Source organism: Mirounga leonina, unplaced genomic scaffold (genome assembly GCF_011800145.1).
Source record: "Mirounga leonina isolate KUSES-001 unplaced genomic scaffold, KU_Mleo_1.0 Mir_114, whole genome shotgun sequence".
Lineage (NCBI taxonomy): Eukaryota > Metazoa > Chordata > Mammalia > Carnivora > Phocidae > Mirounga > Mirounga leonina.
The window spans coordinates 12659108-12676355 of NW_023270265.1; the positions used below are offsets into that span (position 1 = coordinate 12659108).

Sequence of the window (17248 nt, forward strand, 5' to 3'; positions counted from 1 at the left end):
ATAACATAACATAACATAACATAACATAACATAACATAACATAACATAACATAATAAAAAGATCCAACGTCGTAATACGGTTTTAGGATTTATTCAAGCATAACATCACCAAAGACCCAGATTCTTTCGGTCGTTTAATGCAACCATTCTTAATCTGTTGGGTTGTCTTCTTAGGCTGTAGCCTCCTTCGTGGTCTTGATGGCTGCCATCATTTTACTTGACAAACTCAAACCCAGAGTTGCCCGGAAAAAAGGGTGGTGGTGGGGGGATGATTTCACTTAGGTGTCTTTTTTTTTTTTTTTTTTTTAAGATTTTATGTATTATTTGACAGAGAGAGAGACAGTGAGAGAGGGAACACAAGCAGGGGGAGTGGGAGAGGGAGAAGCAGGCTTCTCGCCTAGCAGGGAGCCCAGTACGGGGCTCGATCCCAGGACCCCGGGATCATGACCTGAGCCGAAGGCAGACGCTTAATGACTGAGCCACCCAGGCACTCCCACTTAGGTGTCTTTTTCTCATCAACCAGAAAAACCTTTCCCAGAAACACTTTTCCCAGTGCTTAGTTTCCCAGCAAACTTAGGCTCTTGTCTTACTGGCTGGAATTGCATCAGATGCTTATAGCTAAGCCACTCATTGGCAGGTAGAATGGAAATTGCCACAATTGGCTTAGATCAGAGCTTTCTCACCCTGGTGTTAAGAATCTTTTTCACGTATCTCTTTTGGAAGAAGCTTTTCCCCCTTGTCTTTTGGTTGTCTGATAAAATTAAGATAGGTAAGATTTTCTAGACAAGCCAGTTTCTCATAACATTGAGTTGTTGCTATTCAGTACTTCACCAAAAAGTCCTACCCTGTGTCATCAGCTGTGCTAGATTCTAGAATTACAACAATGAATAAAAAGTTAGAGTTTGGTATGGAAATATGCTTAAGAAGAGTGCTATGATAGAATTGTGTACTGTAGTTCATTTGCATTACAGGTTTAATATTACTGTTTATACTTTTGGTTTTATGAGAAAGGCATCTTAAGTTTGAAAATCAAGCTTACATTCAAGTTATAAGTGATCTTTTAAAACACAACCCATCCGGGGCGCCTGGGTGGCTCAGTCGTTAAGCGTCTGCCTTCGGCTCAGGTCATGGTCCCAGGGTCCTGGGATGGAGCCCTGCATCGGGCTCCCTGCTTCGCCGGGAAGCCTGCTTCTCCCACTCCCCCTACTTGTGTTCCCTCTCTCGCTGTGTCTCTCTCTGTCAAATAAATAAATAAAATCTTAAAAAAAATAAATAAATAAAAAAACACAACCCATCCATAAGTTGACCCTCCCCTTCTGTGTTATGTGGTTACCTGCTTTATTATAGAAGTGCATGATAAGCCTAAATTATACTGTTCATTTGAATTACTTACAGCTAAAACTGTATTATATTTTTCTGAAGCATGATGTTTGAATTTTCCAGTTAATGTACTAAAAATTTTAACAGTAATGCCTTTAGTTTAAGAGCCCAGCTGGGATGTTTTGTCAAATATTCTGTAGTTTGGTTCTGATTTTTTTAAAGGGTTATATGAATGCAGTGATAGTGTTAACAGCAGTATTTGTATGATATTTGGGGTACTTTTTATGGGTGCTTAGAGAAGAGAAATGCTGTTGAGGAGGAGGGTGTTTGGAGTGGTGGAAAGAAAAAGTATGCAGTCAGTATTGCTGAGTTTGTGAATACTAGGAAATGACTACTTTTTGACATCTGGTACAGACTCAAAAGTAATCTTAAATTTTATCTTAGACTGAGTGTATTTATCAAAAGCATATGTACACTGTTCTTTTCTATAAAGCAAATCTTACTAATATAAAAGTGAATGGGTGGTGTTCTAACACCTCAGAGTCAGAGATAACTATAATATCCACAGTTGACGTTTGTCACTGATGGGTTCTGTATGGTTAATGATCTTTTAAGTACCTTGGTGGTTTAAAGTTTAACGACTTTAATAATTTTGAAAGCCCAAGAGGGTTGTGTACATTTTGATGGCAAATAAAGGTATTTTGTAAAGGTAATGTGGGATTAAAATGCACTTTTCATATTTGTTTGCAAATATTTACGAACTTTGAGGAAATTCTAATGTTAGCTCAATTATAAAACATTAGAATATATCTAGAAAGGTTTGATTTTTCACTTATTCTGTTGTTAGACACAAAATCTTTGATGAAAATTATTATTATACTCATTTAGTGTTTTGTTTTGACTAGATCTTTGTGGTGGTTAAACACAAGTTCATAGTGTTGTAATAAGTAGTGCCGTGATAAACAATGATTAGTAGATGGTCAAATTTTATTTGATCCATTGGAAATAACTAGTAAAATTAGAATCGGGCCATATATTTTTAAACATAGTCCTTTTGATGGATTGTTTTAACCTTTATGAGGATGGGTTAATCTGAGCTTTGTTTAATACGGTGATTGCCTTCCCTCTTTTCTTCCACATACACTGTTAGGGAAGAATGGAGTTGTTGGCTGAGAGTGGCTTTGGAGGAAGATATTTGTCATTTCTAAAATGAAAACACAGTGCATTTATTTTTTGATTATCTAAGGGACATTTTTTAAGACTGTGACCATCTCAGGAAAAAATCACTAAATACCATATCTCCATTCCTGCCCTCACTTCTCTGAGTGATGGTCTCAGAGTTTTATAGTCCTGTGAGTACCCAGTTAAGTTGTGGGTAACTGGTGCATTGAGAAGACTGTTTAAGGCTCCTGCATGCAGACAAAGCATTACTAATTGCTTTCAGGGTCAGTCTGTCTTTAGTTGGACCATGAAAGATTTAGCATGGTCCTGTGGCAGCCTGTCTGCCGAGTGGAGACTCTTGTGTTTAAGAAAGGCTGCTACCTGATATGCTAGACCGGTTCAGGTTGCCCCAGTTTACATGAATTCAGTCATTATTGCCAAGACTACTAAACCTTAGTGTGACACAAGTGATACTTCTAAATGGACTTGAAGACAAAGGCATTTTGACCTTGCAGTGGGACACAGGTAGTGTTCACACAGCTTAAAATTTTTCCTTTTAAAATATGAAACAGTACTTTGCTATTTGAAGTTTCAGTTAAAAGATACATTCAACAAAATTATTTTTAGAATCTCTAAGTAAACAACATGCCTTTTTAAATCAAAATTTTTTATTGTTTCCCTCTTTTAGATTTATGAACTCTGTCTCAAAGCAGCAGGGGAACTAAATGTCAGGGGTAATGTAGTTGTAACCTATCCCCTGGGCTTAGACCAAGCAGTGCCATTAATTCCTGACCCCTCCAGTTCTTAATATTCGAGGTAGAAGGTTGACTGGAATTAAAACTGCTTACTGAGATTTTGGTGATAAAAAGTGAAAATAGGGATATTAGGTGAGTGGTCAAATATATTTTTGCCTAAGTAGGAATTTGAATATTGTAGAATTATAAATTTTAGTGCTGCTTCTAGCTGTTCCTGTTTTTCAAGCTAATACAGAAATTTTACATGCAAGTAATTTTTTCCACAGAACTATTGTTACGTTTGTGAAGTTGAAAATATGCAAAATGGGAAACTTCTTTGTGCAGAGGTTGGGAAAATGGTAAAGTGATAGGTTAAAGTACTTTAGAATTTTCATTGACTTTACATCAAAAGTGTATAATTTTACACCTGACAAATGTTTAGTATTGCTTCCACATGTTTCTTTTAGTTTAAGTTCTTTTTTTTTTTTTAACAGATTGATGAAAATATGCATCAGTTTAATACTGTCTTGGAATTCATGAGATGGAAGCATAGGTCAAAGCTGTTTGGAGAAAATTGGAAGTACAGTTTTATCCAGCCACATCTCTGAGGTAAGGAAAAGACTTTTATTTATTTATTTTTAAAAGATTTTATTTATTATTTGACAGAGAGAGAGCACGAGAGAGGGAACACAAGCAGGGGGAGTGGGAGAGGAAGAAGCAGGTTTCCCGTTGAGCAGGGAGCCGGATGCAGGGCTCCATTCCAGGACCCTGGGATCATGACCTGAGCCAAAGGCAGACACCTAACGACTGAGCCACCCAGGTGCCCCAGGAAAAGAATTTTAAGAAAATAATTAGAATAATGTGGACATTTTCATTTGTTAACAATTGAAAATAGTCCTGGAAGGTGGGTGGGGGGATGGGCTAAATGGGAGATGGGCATTAAGAAGAAGAGCACGTGTTGGGATGAGCAACTGGGTGTTGCGTGTTAAGTGATGAATCACTAAATTCTACTCCTAAAACCAGTACTACACTATATGTTAACTAACTTGAATTTAAATAAAATCTTGGAAGGAAGAAAAAAATTGAAAATAGTCCTTCTGTATGTATTACTGCGGCAACTTTATTTTAGCTTCTTTAGTTTCTTTAATGACCTCCTTATGAGTTCATAAGTAGTTCTAATATGTTTTTTCTCTTCTTATAAATGTTGAACCTCTTCAGGAATAAAAGATACTTATTTATTATTGATAGCACTTTCTTCACTCTAATTATAGAAAATAAGCATTAGATGATATATAGAGATATATTTATTCCCTCTAAAAATGACCAAGCAGAGTTCAGAATGGTGGATTATATAAAAAAAAATGCATGTTTATATTATTTTGAAACTTTCACACATTATAGAATTCAGAATAAAAATGTTGTCGTAAAATGTAGATCTTTGGAGGTAGAATTTATTTAAAGAAGTGGAAACTGCATTAACACCAGGGATGGGAGAGAAGAAGCTATTCTAAGACTGTATGTATGGAGAAGTCAAGTTCATTATTTTCAATCAATTTACAGACTCAGATTATCAGGGAAAAGGTTTGAATTCTTCAGGGATCTGTATTTTGGAAAAATGAATAGGACATACACTATGAAGTGGTCTGTTCTTTTCTTCCTGGAGTAGTTGGCTTTGCTCCCCGCTGATGCTTTCTTAGCGCGCACTCTTTTTTCTCACCCTGCCCCACTGGTGTCTTTGCTCTTTTGAAAAATACTTATGACTTTTTAATTGTCTTTTATTAGGCTTCATACTCTTTGATCACTGTAGTAGTTGCCATTTTCCCTTTTTTGCAATTCTCTCTGTTTCTGTGACCCTGTGTTCTAGTTCTACTTCTTCAATTACGCCTTCATAATTATTTTTTTTTCTCCTCCTACTCTTAAATAACAACCTCCACAAGGTTTTATCTTTGAAATTTTTCTGTTTCTTCTTTAGGTTTTTCCTAATCTCATTTCAACAGTCACCTCTAAAGTGATCTCTCTCAACCTTACATCTCGGTTGTGACATTCTCTCTAACATTTGGGCCCATATTTCCAGCTGCTTGCTTCACACCAGGGTTCCCATGTCTGTTACTGGACCTCTCTGTCACCCATGTTCAGAGTCTCAGTGCTGAATCTGATTCCTCATCTTTTCCTTCCTGCCCTCAGTCTGAGATCCATTCTCATCTATTGACCTCTGTAGTGTGCCGTGAATGTTTCCGTCCTCTCTTTTCCAGTCCCCCGCATCACCATCCAAGGTTAGGCCCTTCTGTTACATTTCACCTAAAATATTGCAGGGCTCTCCCAGCTTTGTGCCTCTCTTCACTCCATTTCCCTCTCCATGTTACTGCCAGCTGAAATTTTCTGAAAGATAATTCTGCATGTACTGTCAGTGACTCTTTTTTGGCCTGCCAAGGTAAGGACAAACTACTCTAGTAGTAAAGTCTCTTAACAGTATAGCATTAAGTGAGTAATACCTTTGCCTGCATCCATTCATTTCCTTCTCCTTGTAAACATTTATTAAATACCTACTCTATGTCAGGCACTATGGGTTTTTTAAATTTATTTTTTATTTTTAAAGATTTTATTTATTTATTTGAGAGAGAGAATGAGAGACAGAGAGCACGAGAGGGAAGCGGGTCAGAGGGAGAAGCAGACCCCCCGCCGAGCAGGGAGCCCGATGTGGGACTCGATCCCGGGACTCCAGGATCATGACCTGAGCCGAAGGCAGTCGCCCAACCAACTGAGCCACCCAGGCGCCCCTGTCAGGCACTATGTTATTAGGCACTGAGAATACAAAATGTTCAGTGAGATGGGTTCCTTGCTTTGCTCTTGATGTAGTCTGCTTAGAGAGGAGTATGCAAACAGCTAATTCAAGTGCAGTTGGAAAAGTGCTATATGAAATTGGAAAAGTTTCAACACTGTTAGAGGAGAGAATTGTCAGACAGGCTTCACATAGGAAATGATACTTGAGTAGACTCTTGAAAGATGAGTGAAAGATTGCTAAGTGGAATTTGGGAGGTGAGAGAATTTCATGCACAGAACCCATCATAAGCAAGGGAAGCTTGAGATGTATCAAATGTACAAAAGACAGGAGAAATCATTTTGTATGGTTTGAATTAAGGATGTGAGAGAGGCTTTGAGGGACAAGGCTGGGAGAGATCTTAATTGTGAAGAACTCCAAATGCTATGGTAAGGAGTTTAGGCTTTATTTTGTGAATAGTTGGCAGTCACTGAAAAATTTTAACAAAGGCATTTCAGGATCATAATTGTGTTTTGTTAAAATTAAACTGGCAGGGGCGCCTGGGTGGCTCAGTCAGTTAAGTGTCTGCCTTTGGCTCAGGTCATGATCTCAGGGTTCTGGGATTGAGCCCCACATCAGGCTCCCAGCTCAGCAGGGAGCCTTCTTCTCCCTCTCCTCCCTGCTCGTGCTCTCTCATTATCTCTGTCTCTCTCTCTCTTAAGTAAATAAATAAAATCTTCAAAATTAATCTGGCAGTGATACGGATGATAGTTTGCAAGGGGGAGGGGGATACCAAAAGCAGAGAGACAATTAGGATACTCTTAATTGTTTCAAGCAAGAAATAATGAGGCTCTTGATTAAGGGATTGACTTACCTGAAATTATGAAAATCTGTAAGTACTGGTTATTTAGCAAATGTTTAATTTTCTTCTTCTCTACCCCTACATTGATACCCCTCTGCCAGTGATTGGAAATTGCCTTGTACTTCTCTCTGCTTTGTTCATAATTATTCTCCTGACATGCTTTTTCCACTTTTTCTTTCTTGTGGAAGGCCTGTCAATTTTAAAAGACCGGACTCAAGTGCCAATTCATCCCTGATGTCCTTTCTGATCTATATCTATATAAAATAATATCTGAATATTATTTTATAATATTTAATATTTATTAAAATATTAAATAAAAATTTAATAAAAATTTAGTAAAGGGGCGCCTGGGTGGCTCAGTCATTGGGCACCTGCCTTCGGCTCAGGTCATGATCCCAGGGTCCTGGGATTGAGCCCCACGTCGGGCTTCCTGCTCGGTGGGAGGCCTGCTTCTCCCTCTCCCTCACTTGTGTTCCCTCTCTCACTGTGTCTCTCTCTGTCAAATAAATAAGAGTCTTAAAAAAAAAAATTTAGTAAAAATATTTAAAAATTTTAAATATTTAAAATATTTTTAAAAATTAAATAAAAATATTTTAAAATGAAATAGTTTAATTAATTTAATAGTATATATAGATATATTAAAAATACATATATATTTTTAAGAGCGAGTGCGGGTGCACGAGTGCTGGGGGTGAGGGGAGTGGGTAGGGGCAAAGGGAGAGGGAGAGAGAGAATCGTAGGCAGTCTCCATGCCCAATGTGGAGCCTGATGTAGGGCTTAGTCTCATGACCCTGAGATCATGACCTGAGCCAAAATCAAGAGTCAGGCGCTTAACTGAGCCATCCAGGTGCCCCGATCTATATTTCTTTGACTCTAAGAATATGTTCCTTCCTAGTTTAAGGCCCCAGAGCACTTATTTTTGTTCTACAGGATATTACTTATTTTGGTCCTTGTTAAACTATGTAACAGCAAGTCACAAAGGAGGAATCAGAAAACAAAGAACATGGTCCCCATCCTCTGTTTATAGTCGTATCTATAAGGTATGTATATAAGTAATATGAGTAATGATAACCAACACTGCCAGGTAAAAGTGATAAATGCCAGGAGAGTAAATCATTACTTCTTAATCAGGGTTCTATAGCACTGAGAAATACAGACAGAACATAGGAGGGATTATTTGAGGTTTTGAAAGATGAGTAGAATTTGGATAGGTAAAGAAAGAATTAAAAGGTATTTCTAGAAAAGCCAATTGATAGAAAATGAGTATTTCCCTCGGAATATGGTAGAGGTCTTGGAGAGGGTAGGAAGTGTGACATAAAATTTGACTTTAGGGAAATCGCTCTAGCAATGATGTGTGAATGTGCATCATTAGAGAAATGGAATGAGGAGTCAGGGAGCTCAGAAGGTTGTAGGAGGTGTTAGGTATGGGGTAATCAGAATTTAATCCAAGTAGTAGCAGTGGAAATGGAAAAGAAAGACCATGTAGAATAGATATTGTCAAGGAAGAAGGAACAGTAATTTCTGATTGGATGTTGGAAAGAGGTGATGATGCCCATGCGTTCTGTCTGGATAGTACAGATAATGTTGGGCAGTGTCAATAGCAAACATAAGTAATTTTTCAAATCTGGTTGGATCTAAGTTTAAAGAAACCTTAAAATAAATATTCTACTGTCTTACTGGTTTCTTCGTTTGTTTATATACAACAAATATTTTTGTACATTATTTTTCAAGCCTTAGCGTATTGTAAGGGAGATATTATGAAAAAAGCAAAGTATTACGTTTTTATTCTTATTTTGTAAATTAATTTTTAAAAAGTAATTGCCTTTTTTAAAAGAGCAGTTTTTAAAGAAAGAAATATTGTTTTGGGGCGCCTGGGTGGCTCAGTTGGTTAAGTGGCTGCCTTTGGCTCAGGTCATGATCCCAGGGTCCTGGGATCGAGCCCAGCGTCAGGCTCCTTGCTCAGCAGGGAACCTGCTTCTCCCTCTCCCTCTGCCCTTCCTCCCTGCTTGTGTTTGCTTTCTCTCCCTCTCGCTCTTTCTCTCAAATAAATATCTTCAAAAAAAGAAAAAAGAAATACTATTCTGTTCATATTTACCTCTTTTGCTATAGTTTTAAATACTATGTACTATTGAATAAAAAGAGTGCTTAAAATATTTCTTTAGGTATAATTCTGACATGTTTACATGTTTTACATTTTTACGTTTCCACAAGTGAGTGAAATCATAGGGTATTTGTTTCTCTGACTGGCTTATTTCCCTTAGCATAATACACTATAGTTCCACCCATATCATTGTTATCTTCATTTATCATGATCCTTGTGGGGAAACACTGCTCTTTGGAATGTAAACAATGAAATGGATCACATCAGTTATTTCTACTTTTGTGGGGTAAATTTTGTTGCCTGTTAAAATTAATAATTGCTATGACTTTTTTTTTTTTTTTTAAGATTTTATTTATTTGACAGAGAGACAGCGAGAGCAGGAACACAAGCAGGGGGAGTGGGAGAGGGAGAAGCAGGCTTCCCATGGAGCAGGGAACCTGATGCGGGGCTCGATCCCAGGGCCCCAGGATCATGACCTGAGCCGAAGGCAGATGCTTAACGACGGAGCCACCCAGGCGCCCGCCCCTCTATCATTTTTATCCCAGAATAGTGACAGCAGTGTTTCCCAAAGTTTGAAATGGATACTGCTGGTAGTATTCAGAATGATTTCAGATCATACACAGTTGAATTTTTAAAAATATTTTCATAGTTGTATATTTATTTTGAGAACCTCTGATTCATAACAAGTAATATCGACTTTCCCATTTAATATTGTGACAATTTGTTCAGACTGTGATTCAGAAACCTGAGTTAATCATGTCTTCCGTTTATGGCAGTAAAATGGTTTTGTTCTTTATAAAGTCCCACAACTGATTTATTTTATCTCCTTTCTTCTTGATCTCATCTCTTTTTCATCTCCTCCTGCCATAGGAAACCACTCTGATTTGTTTGCTTTATGTCCTTGAATGAGTGTATCCCTATAGTGTTACTGGTATGTGCATATATATGTATGTATTTAATTGACTTAGTTAGGTTTTGCTACATATAGTCTGCCCCTTTTTCCACTGTTTTGCTTAACACTAGAAAACGTCTCAAAAAACCCTGAGGAGCAAAACAGCAGTGCCTTGGCTTACACTTGATGTCAGATGCTGTCGGACAGTGCAGAGAACTGTCCACTGTAGCTGTAATGAGGCGGCAGGCAGGCTGAGGGGATCGTGTTGCAGAGCACCACAAGTGTTTGCTGCCCCTTTTATTACTCATATTGCCTCATGTTCCATTAAGCCCACTCTGTCTGCTTCAAATTGGGGGCTGGGTATAACTGCTAAAAGAAATCTCCAGAACAGGAGGGTTAGTGGAACAAGCTGGAATCCCCACAACTGTAGCTGGTTCTGAGGCCATAATTGATATTCCTCATGAGTTAATCTGTAAACCCTGGGATAGGGGTGCTGGCAGTAAGGTATACTGTGGGCAAGGAAGAGAAACCCACATCTGGAGTGGCAGTGGCAGTAATTAGGTCACGTTCATACGGAGGAGCCCGTGCTGTTGGGCTCCTTTCAGTAAGGCTCCTCTATTCATGGCCCTATTGGTCAAGCATTGAGGTGGCCGACAGCAAAAGCTGGCTGTAGTCAACTGACGAGTGATTTCTTCTGTAGTTGGGAAAGTAGTTAAATGCACCTCCTCTATTAGTGCTTTGGGGTGGGCATTACCGTAAGATATAAAGATTGGCACTTTGGGCTGACTCTTGTAGAACCATCAATATGCCTTTTCTCCAGATGCCTTGTGTCTTATTTTCCAGTGTTGTTCCTTCCATCTCCCTAACCTGTCAGCCATACCATTCGCCACTCCCAAGGAGTCCATGTTTTTTCTTCTCTGGTTACTTCTCCCTTTACCATGACTGCCAAGAGAATCTCTTCCTCTTCATTGTCTTTCAGAGTCATTCAAGGAGGGCTGCAGAGCAGGAGTAGTCCAGTTTTGACTTGTCTCTCACAGCCAGGCCCCAGGTTTTTCTTTTTGTCATTGGTCACCAGGAACCTACCATAAAGTTGTTGCTGTGAGCAGAAGTAAAGACATCCATGTGATAGGAGTTAGTGACATGAGGTTCTGGGCTACCACTTGTAAATTACTAGTGCCCTCTAGAACTGCCTAGGTCCTATTACAAAAATACTGTTTCCATCATTAAGTAAGTTGCTGCTGCACCTGACCGTGGGACTTGATGGATCATGATGGGTAGCTCTGGTCACTAAATCCTTGATGTTCCATGGTTGGGTTCTTTACTGGGGCCCAATGTTATGCCAGGAGCTACACTTTTCATACAGTGTTCTAGAGGTGTATCCTCCATCTCTTCTATTGGAACTTGCCAGAGAATCTACATGGCATCTCTGTCCACCACAGATTCTCTTTAGTACCTTTGAGTTGATTGAACATCAGGGCAGCTTTGCACTGGAGCTTAATCTGCTGAGAGCCTCTTCTTTTCTAGGTCCTAATTAGCCTTCTGAGTCACCCCCAGAATTTTTTAAAAAATTTTCTAAATGTACAGTCATCTTTCATTGAGCATTAATTCTCAATTAGGATATAAAAGGATTCAGCAAAGATTGAGTTCCTCAAGGGGAGGTGTAGGGCAAAGGTCATGATAAGGAATGCAGAGTGTACCCTTCTTGCTGGGCCCTCTTCAGTGGCTCTTCAGTGGCTGTGTAGCTGTTCATATTTTCTTAATTTTTATTTATTTTTATTTTTTAAAGATTTTATTTATTTATTTGAAAGAGAGAGACACAGAGAGAGCACACAAGCAAGGGGAATGGGAGAGGGAGAAGCAGGCTTCCCGCTGAGCAGGGAGCCTGATGCGGGGCTCGATCCCAGGACCCTGGGATCGTGACCTGAGCTGAAGGCAGACCTTAACGACTGAGCCGCCCAGGCGCCCCTGTTTTTTAATTTTTATTTATTTATTTGAGAGAGAGAGAGCAAGAGAGAGAGCACAAGTGGGGAGGAGAAGGAAAAGCAGGCTCCCCGCCTGCAGGGAGCCCGACGTGGGGCTCAATTCCAGGACCATGACCTGAGTGGAAGGCAGATGCTTAACCTACTGAGCCACCCAGGTGCCCCCTTTTTTTTTCTTTTAAGATTTTTTTTAAGCTGTTCGTGTTTGAGTTCCTTAGGAGAAAAGCAGTAATTGAAAAGCACATCATCTGCCAGCACCATCGAAACCCAGAGATGCTCCCTTTCTTCACGTTGGCATACTGTTGTCATAATGGTGGTATCCTCTTTGAAATGCACTGACATTGTCTTTGGGGGTGAAATCTTGCATCGGTATCTGGTTTGGCAGCTCCTATACTTTGACATCCATGAGTTGTTTCCCCTTTACTGATAAGACTGATGCCTCTGGGTGTCTTGCGTGTGCACTGTTGCCCATTCTCTTCTGTTCTACTGAAGTAGAAGCCACCTGTTCTTATTTTGAGCTTAGCTTTTCCTCTGCTTGCTGAGTTCCCTTTAAGCAAATTGCATTTTTTTTGCACCCACTTCTGGGGGCCTTGGGTTGCCTAAGCACTCATTTAGTTCTGGCTGTAGGCATTCATTGTTCAGTGGCAAACCAGTCAGCGTGGAAGTTGGAGTTGTTTCTGTCCTGTGGACTGATAACAGTGGAACCAGCAAATTGTTACTGATTCCTTGGAGCTCTGGGAGGAGTCTCCTCAGTGCCTCCATGCACTGGCAACTGCTAGATTCTTGAGCAATGTAGCAGATCTGTTAGACTAACAGCCTTTTAAAACCCTGCACTGCAGAAAAGCAGTTAGAACTCCAGGCTTGAAGAAAAGATGAGTTCAGTCCTTACTGTTGAGTTCTACCCTTTCTATTGGTATCTCCCAGCACACCATTGAAAATTTAATCTTACACCTACTCTCCTCTTTTTTTTTTTTTTTTTTTTTTAAAGATTGATTTATTTAAGAGAGAGAGCTCGGGGTGGAAGAGGGGCAGAGGGAGAGAGAGAATCTCCAGCCGACTCCCCTGTCAGCGGGAAGCTGACCCAGGGCTCGATCTCTGACCCTGAGATCGTGACCTGAGCCGAAACCAAGTGTCAGACGCTCAACTGACTAAGCCACCCAGGCGCCCCACACCTACTCTCTTCTGTAGAGAAATCTAGAACTCATTCTATAGACATCCTGTGGACCTTGCCCTCAGGCTCTTGGGTTATTATGCTACCCATCCCCGCAAGGCAGCCAGATAAAATTTATTCCCATTGTCTTCAGTGAAGACTGCCTTCTCATAACTAAGATACTATTATTCTTATTTATTTATGTATCTATGTATCTATGTATGTATGTAAGCTCTATGCCCAGTTTAAACTCACGACCCTGAGATCAAGACGTGATCTGAGATCAAGAGTCGGACGCTTAACGCCTGAGCCACCCAGATGCCCCTGAGATACCATTATTCTTTTTTTTTTTTTAAAGATTTTATTTATTTATTTGACAGAGAGACAGCGAGAGAGGGAACACAAGCAGGGGGAATGGAGGAGGGAGAAGCAGGCTTCCTGTGGAGCAGGGAGCCCGATGCGGGGCTCGATCCCAGGACCCTGGGATCATGACCTGAGCCGAAGGCAGACAGTGAGCCACCCAGATGCCCCTAATGAGCTCTTCTTATATAAAATCTTGAACAGTATACACCAAAGCCTGTGTTCCTCCTGACTGCCATCCACTGCCCTCCTTACTACCCTCTCCTCCATCCCATTTCCAGTTTGGTGACCTCTACTTTATAGTCACCTTCTTGGTGTATTTAGGTATTCTTCTTCCTCTTGAATTAATTTTGGTATTTAATACCTTTCTAAACAAAATCATACACTGCTTTATTTTCAGATTTATTCTCATAAAATTACTCATGATGAGAATACTTGCCTCATAAAGTTAGTAAGAGGATTAACTGAGTTAATATATATAAAGTATGTAGACTGTATTATTATTTCATACTATTAAAAAAGTATGATAAGAAAAAGCTAATGAGCTTAGAGCTAAGATAATTCAAAACATGAAATAAGCCAGAAATATTTTAGGAAGAGGACTTTTGAGTATTTTAAGGTTCCCTATTTCAGGACTTGGATCTACATTTCTTTTCTCTGATATCTAGAAATCACCAGAGGTGATAATAGGAGTGAAGTTCATGAGCTAGTACTTGAATAGAGATTGTTGGATTGGTAGTTACTGGCTATAACTGTAAGGTTTGGAGATGCATTTTCAGATGCCAGTATACTTATAAAGAATATTAGAGTATATTATGTGGTTTTGTAGTGGTTTTAACTCCTCAGTTATGTTTCCGTTAAGATATTAATGTATCTTTTATTCCTTTTATTCATTTATTGAACATGTATTGCTTTGCTTAGTAATGTGCCAGAAAATGGAGATTACAAAAGCTGCAAGATAAGTCCAAACATCGCCTGACTACGTACATCTCTAATAGGAGGAGTTAAGTCTGCCTCATTTACCGTTGTGTAATCAGTGTAGAGCACATACCACAGGATTAATAAATAGTTTTTAAATGAATGTTAGCTAAGAGCTGTGAAACAGCTATGGTACCTGTTCTGGGTGCACCAGAAGTACAGAGATGGGACACCTCACTCAGCCTGATGAGTAAGGATCAGGGATTGCCTGCCAAGATTACTCTTAGATCAAGTCTTGAAGAATGAATTAGAGTTAACCTGGTAAAGCCCAGAGGCTGTGCAAAAGAATGGAAGTCTGAAGGGAATGCGTATGAAGATAGAGTGCTACGGTGATTTCAGTATAGTTGGAGCATTGTAAGGATATGGAAGAGTGGGAGGATGGTGTTAGAAAACCCTGCAGGGGCCAGATTCTAACAATCCTTCTTATGTCTTGCTAATTCCACCCTATTACAATGAGAATATTCATAGATTTTTAAGCAGAGAGCATGACAAGCTCATTTGTTAGCATTTATTAAATGTGACCATTTACTAGGCTGTACAGTAAATTCTAACACATTTCAAAATATAAATAGTTCTGATACATTTCAAATAATCGTATCAACCATATTTTCTGTCAACAAATGCACTTAAGTTAAAAATGAATAACAAACAGTATATACAAACCCATGGTTGGAAATTTAAAAATATACTTCTATAAATCCTCCAGGTCAAAAGTAAAATGACAATACAAATCAGAAAATACCTAGAACTGAACAATAAAGAAAATTTGGATATTAATACTTGTCTGACACACTGAAGCCTTAAATACTCATATTAAAAAATAAAAATATTAATAAGCTAAGCATCTAACAAATAAGGAAAAGAACAACAGAATAAATTCAAGAGAAATAAATAGATGATGAAGGTAAAAGCCAGCACTTGTGCGGTACCTGGGTTATGTAGTCAGTTGAGTGTCCGACTCTTGGTTTCAGCTTGGGTTGTGATCCCAGGGTTGTGGGATCAAGCCCGTGTTGGGCTCTGTGCTCAGTGGGGAGTCTGTTTGGAGTTTCTCCCTCTTCCACTCCCATTGTGCATGTGCACGCACTCTTTCACTCAAATAAATAAATAAACCTTAAAAAAAAGTCCACACTTAATATCTAGCCCTGCATTGTTCCATATGCTTTACAAGGATTATCTTATTTAATCTTTACAACCTTGTGCGGTGAGTACTGTTATTATTCCCATTTTATAGATGAAAGGACTGAGGCACAGAGAGAAACTTAAACAAGCTTCTAGCTAATCCATGATAGAATTGGGGTTTGAAATTAATGGAAAAAAAATTTTTTAAGATACATAGGAGGGGATTACAAAAACCAAAAATTGGTTCTTGAAAAGGCTGATAAAATAAACCATTTGAACGATCAAGAAAAACCCTGAAAGCACAAATAGTATTGGGGATGTAAAGGGGGGAGTGTAACTTCAAATATAAAAGAGATTTTTTTCTTAAAAATAAGAGAATACCTTGAGTAACTTTATATCAATAAATTTTATAATTTAAATAAAATGACAGTTTTTAAAAAAATAAATTGACTAAATAGAAAATCTGGATATTTTTATAATTATCAGAGAAATTTAATTTATGCTGAAAGATCATCTCCCTCCCATGTGCTCACAGATAAGCCCTTCGCCCAGATGATTTTATTATTTTTTTAAAGAGTTTAAATAATCTCTACACTCAGTGTGGGGTTCAGACTCACAACCCCAAGATCAAGAGTCACATGTTTCACCGTCTGAGCCAGCCACGCACCCCATGGCCCAGATGATTTTAAAACTGAGTTCTGTCAAACTATTCTAGTGGTAGATATGTCCAAATTTATACATCTTGTACCAGAGAACAGCAAAATAGGGAAAGTTCCTCAGCTTATTCTATGTGGTTAGTATAACTTTGATACCAAAACCAGACATGGATAATATAATAGGCGAGTCTTACTTATGAACATAGATGCAAAACCTAACAAAATATTAGCAAAACAAATGCAGGAGTATATTCAAACATAATTGTATCTACAGTACTGCAGTACAGTTCTGATAATACCTACCCAGAGTTAATGTCAGACTCCACAGGTATAAGGCCACAGTCCCCAACAAGACTGCCCTTACTTGAGATGCCAGTAACAAGTTTGGGGGTCTCCAGGCTACTTGGACTTCTCACTAACTGGCTGCAAATCCAGGAGGATTCCATGCTCCCCTCAGATTTTATTTGATGATTTACTAAAATGATTCACAGGATTCAAGAAAGTGGTACATGTGCAATGATCATTTTATTCTAAGGGATACAGATTGGGATCAGTCTGAAGAGACACATAGGGTGAGATCTGGGAGAGTTCCAGATGTGGAGCCTCCTTTCCCCTGGGAATCAGGGTATGTCATCTTCCTGGCACATTGATATATTTACCAACCAGGAAACTTAGATCTGAGCTGTGGTGTATAGTGTTTTTATTGGCGTTTCATTGTGTAGGCATGACTGAATAATTGGCCACATGATTGAACTCAGTCTTTAGCCCTGACCCCTCCCCAACCCTCTGATCACATGGTTGGCCTTTCTGGTGACCACCCTCCATCCTGAGTCATAAACTCAGGTATGATCTGTGAGACTCGTGCATAACAAAGATACTCCTATTACCCAGGAAATTCCAAGGATTTACTTTAGGGGTTCCCTTCTAGGAACCAGGGACAAAGACCAGACAATTTATAATTCAATAATGAAAAAATTGAATTTATCCCAGGAATACAAGGATAGTGTGTTAATTATTACTGCATAACAATTTATCCCAAAACTTAGGGACTTAAAACAATAAAAACACAGGAAGTTAAGGGCAGTTTATTGGGTGATTTTGGCTCAGGGTGTCTCATGAGGTTGTAGTTAGGATGTCAGCAGGGGCTACATTCATCTGAAAGCTTGACTGGGGGTGGG

At 39.0% G+C, this 17248-nt stretch overlaps 1 protein-coding gene and 1 pseudogene across 7 annotated transcripts in view; one reads left to right on the forward strand and one right to left on the reverse strand.

The window, feature by feature from the left end:
• BMPR1A (bone morphogenetic protein receptor type 1A) overlaps positions 1-17248 on the forward strand; it is a 142662-nt gene that overhangs the window by 75414 nt on the left and 50000 nt on the right. For 6 of the 7 annotated variants that reach the window (XM_035023272.1, XM_035023271.1, XM_035023274.1 and 3 more), the window contains one exon: positions 3710-3824. The gene's annotated coding sequence lies outside the window, so the exon portion shown is untranslated. Of the gene's footprint in view, positions 1-3709; positions 3825-7765; positions 7876-17248 lie in introns of all 7 variants that reach the window. The other variant, XM_035023267.1, reaches the window with a different exon arrangement.
• LOC117998312 lies at positions 12000-12279 on the reverse strand (annotated as a pseudogene).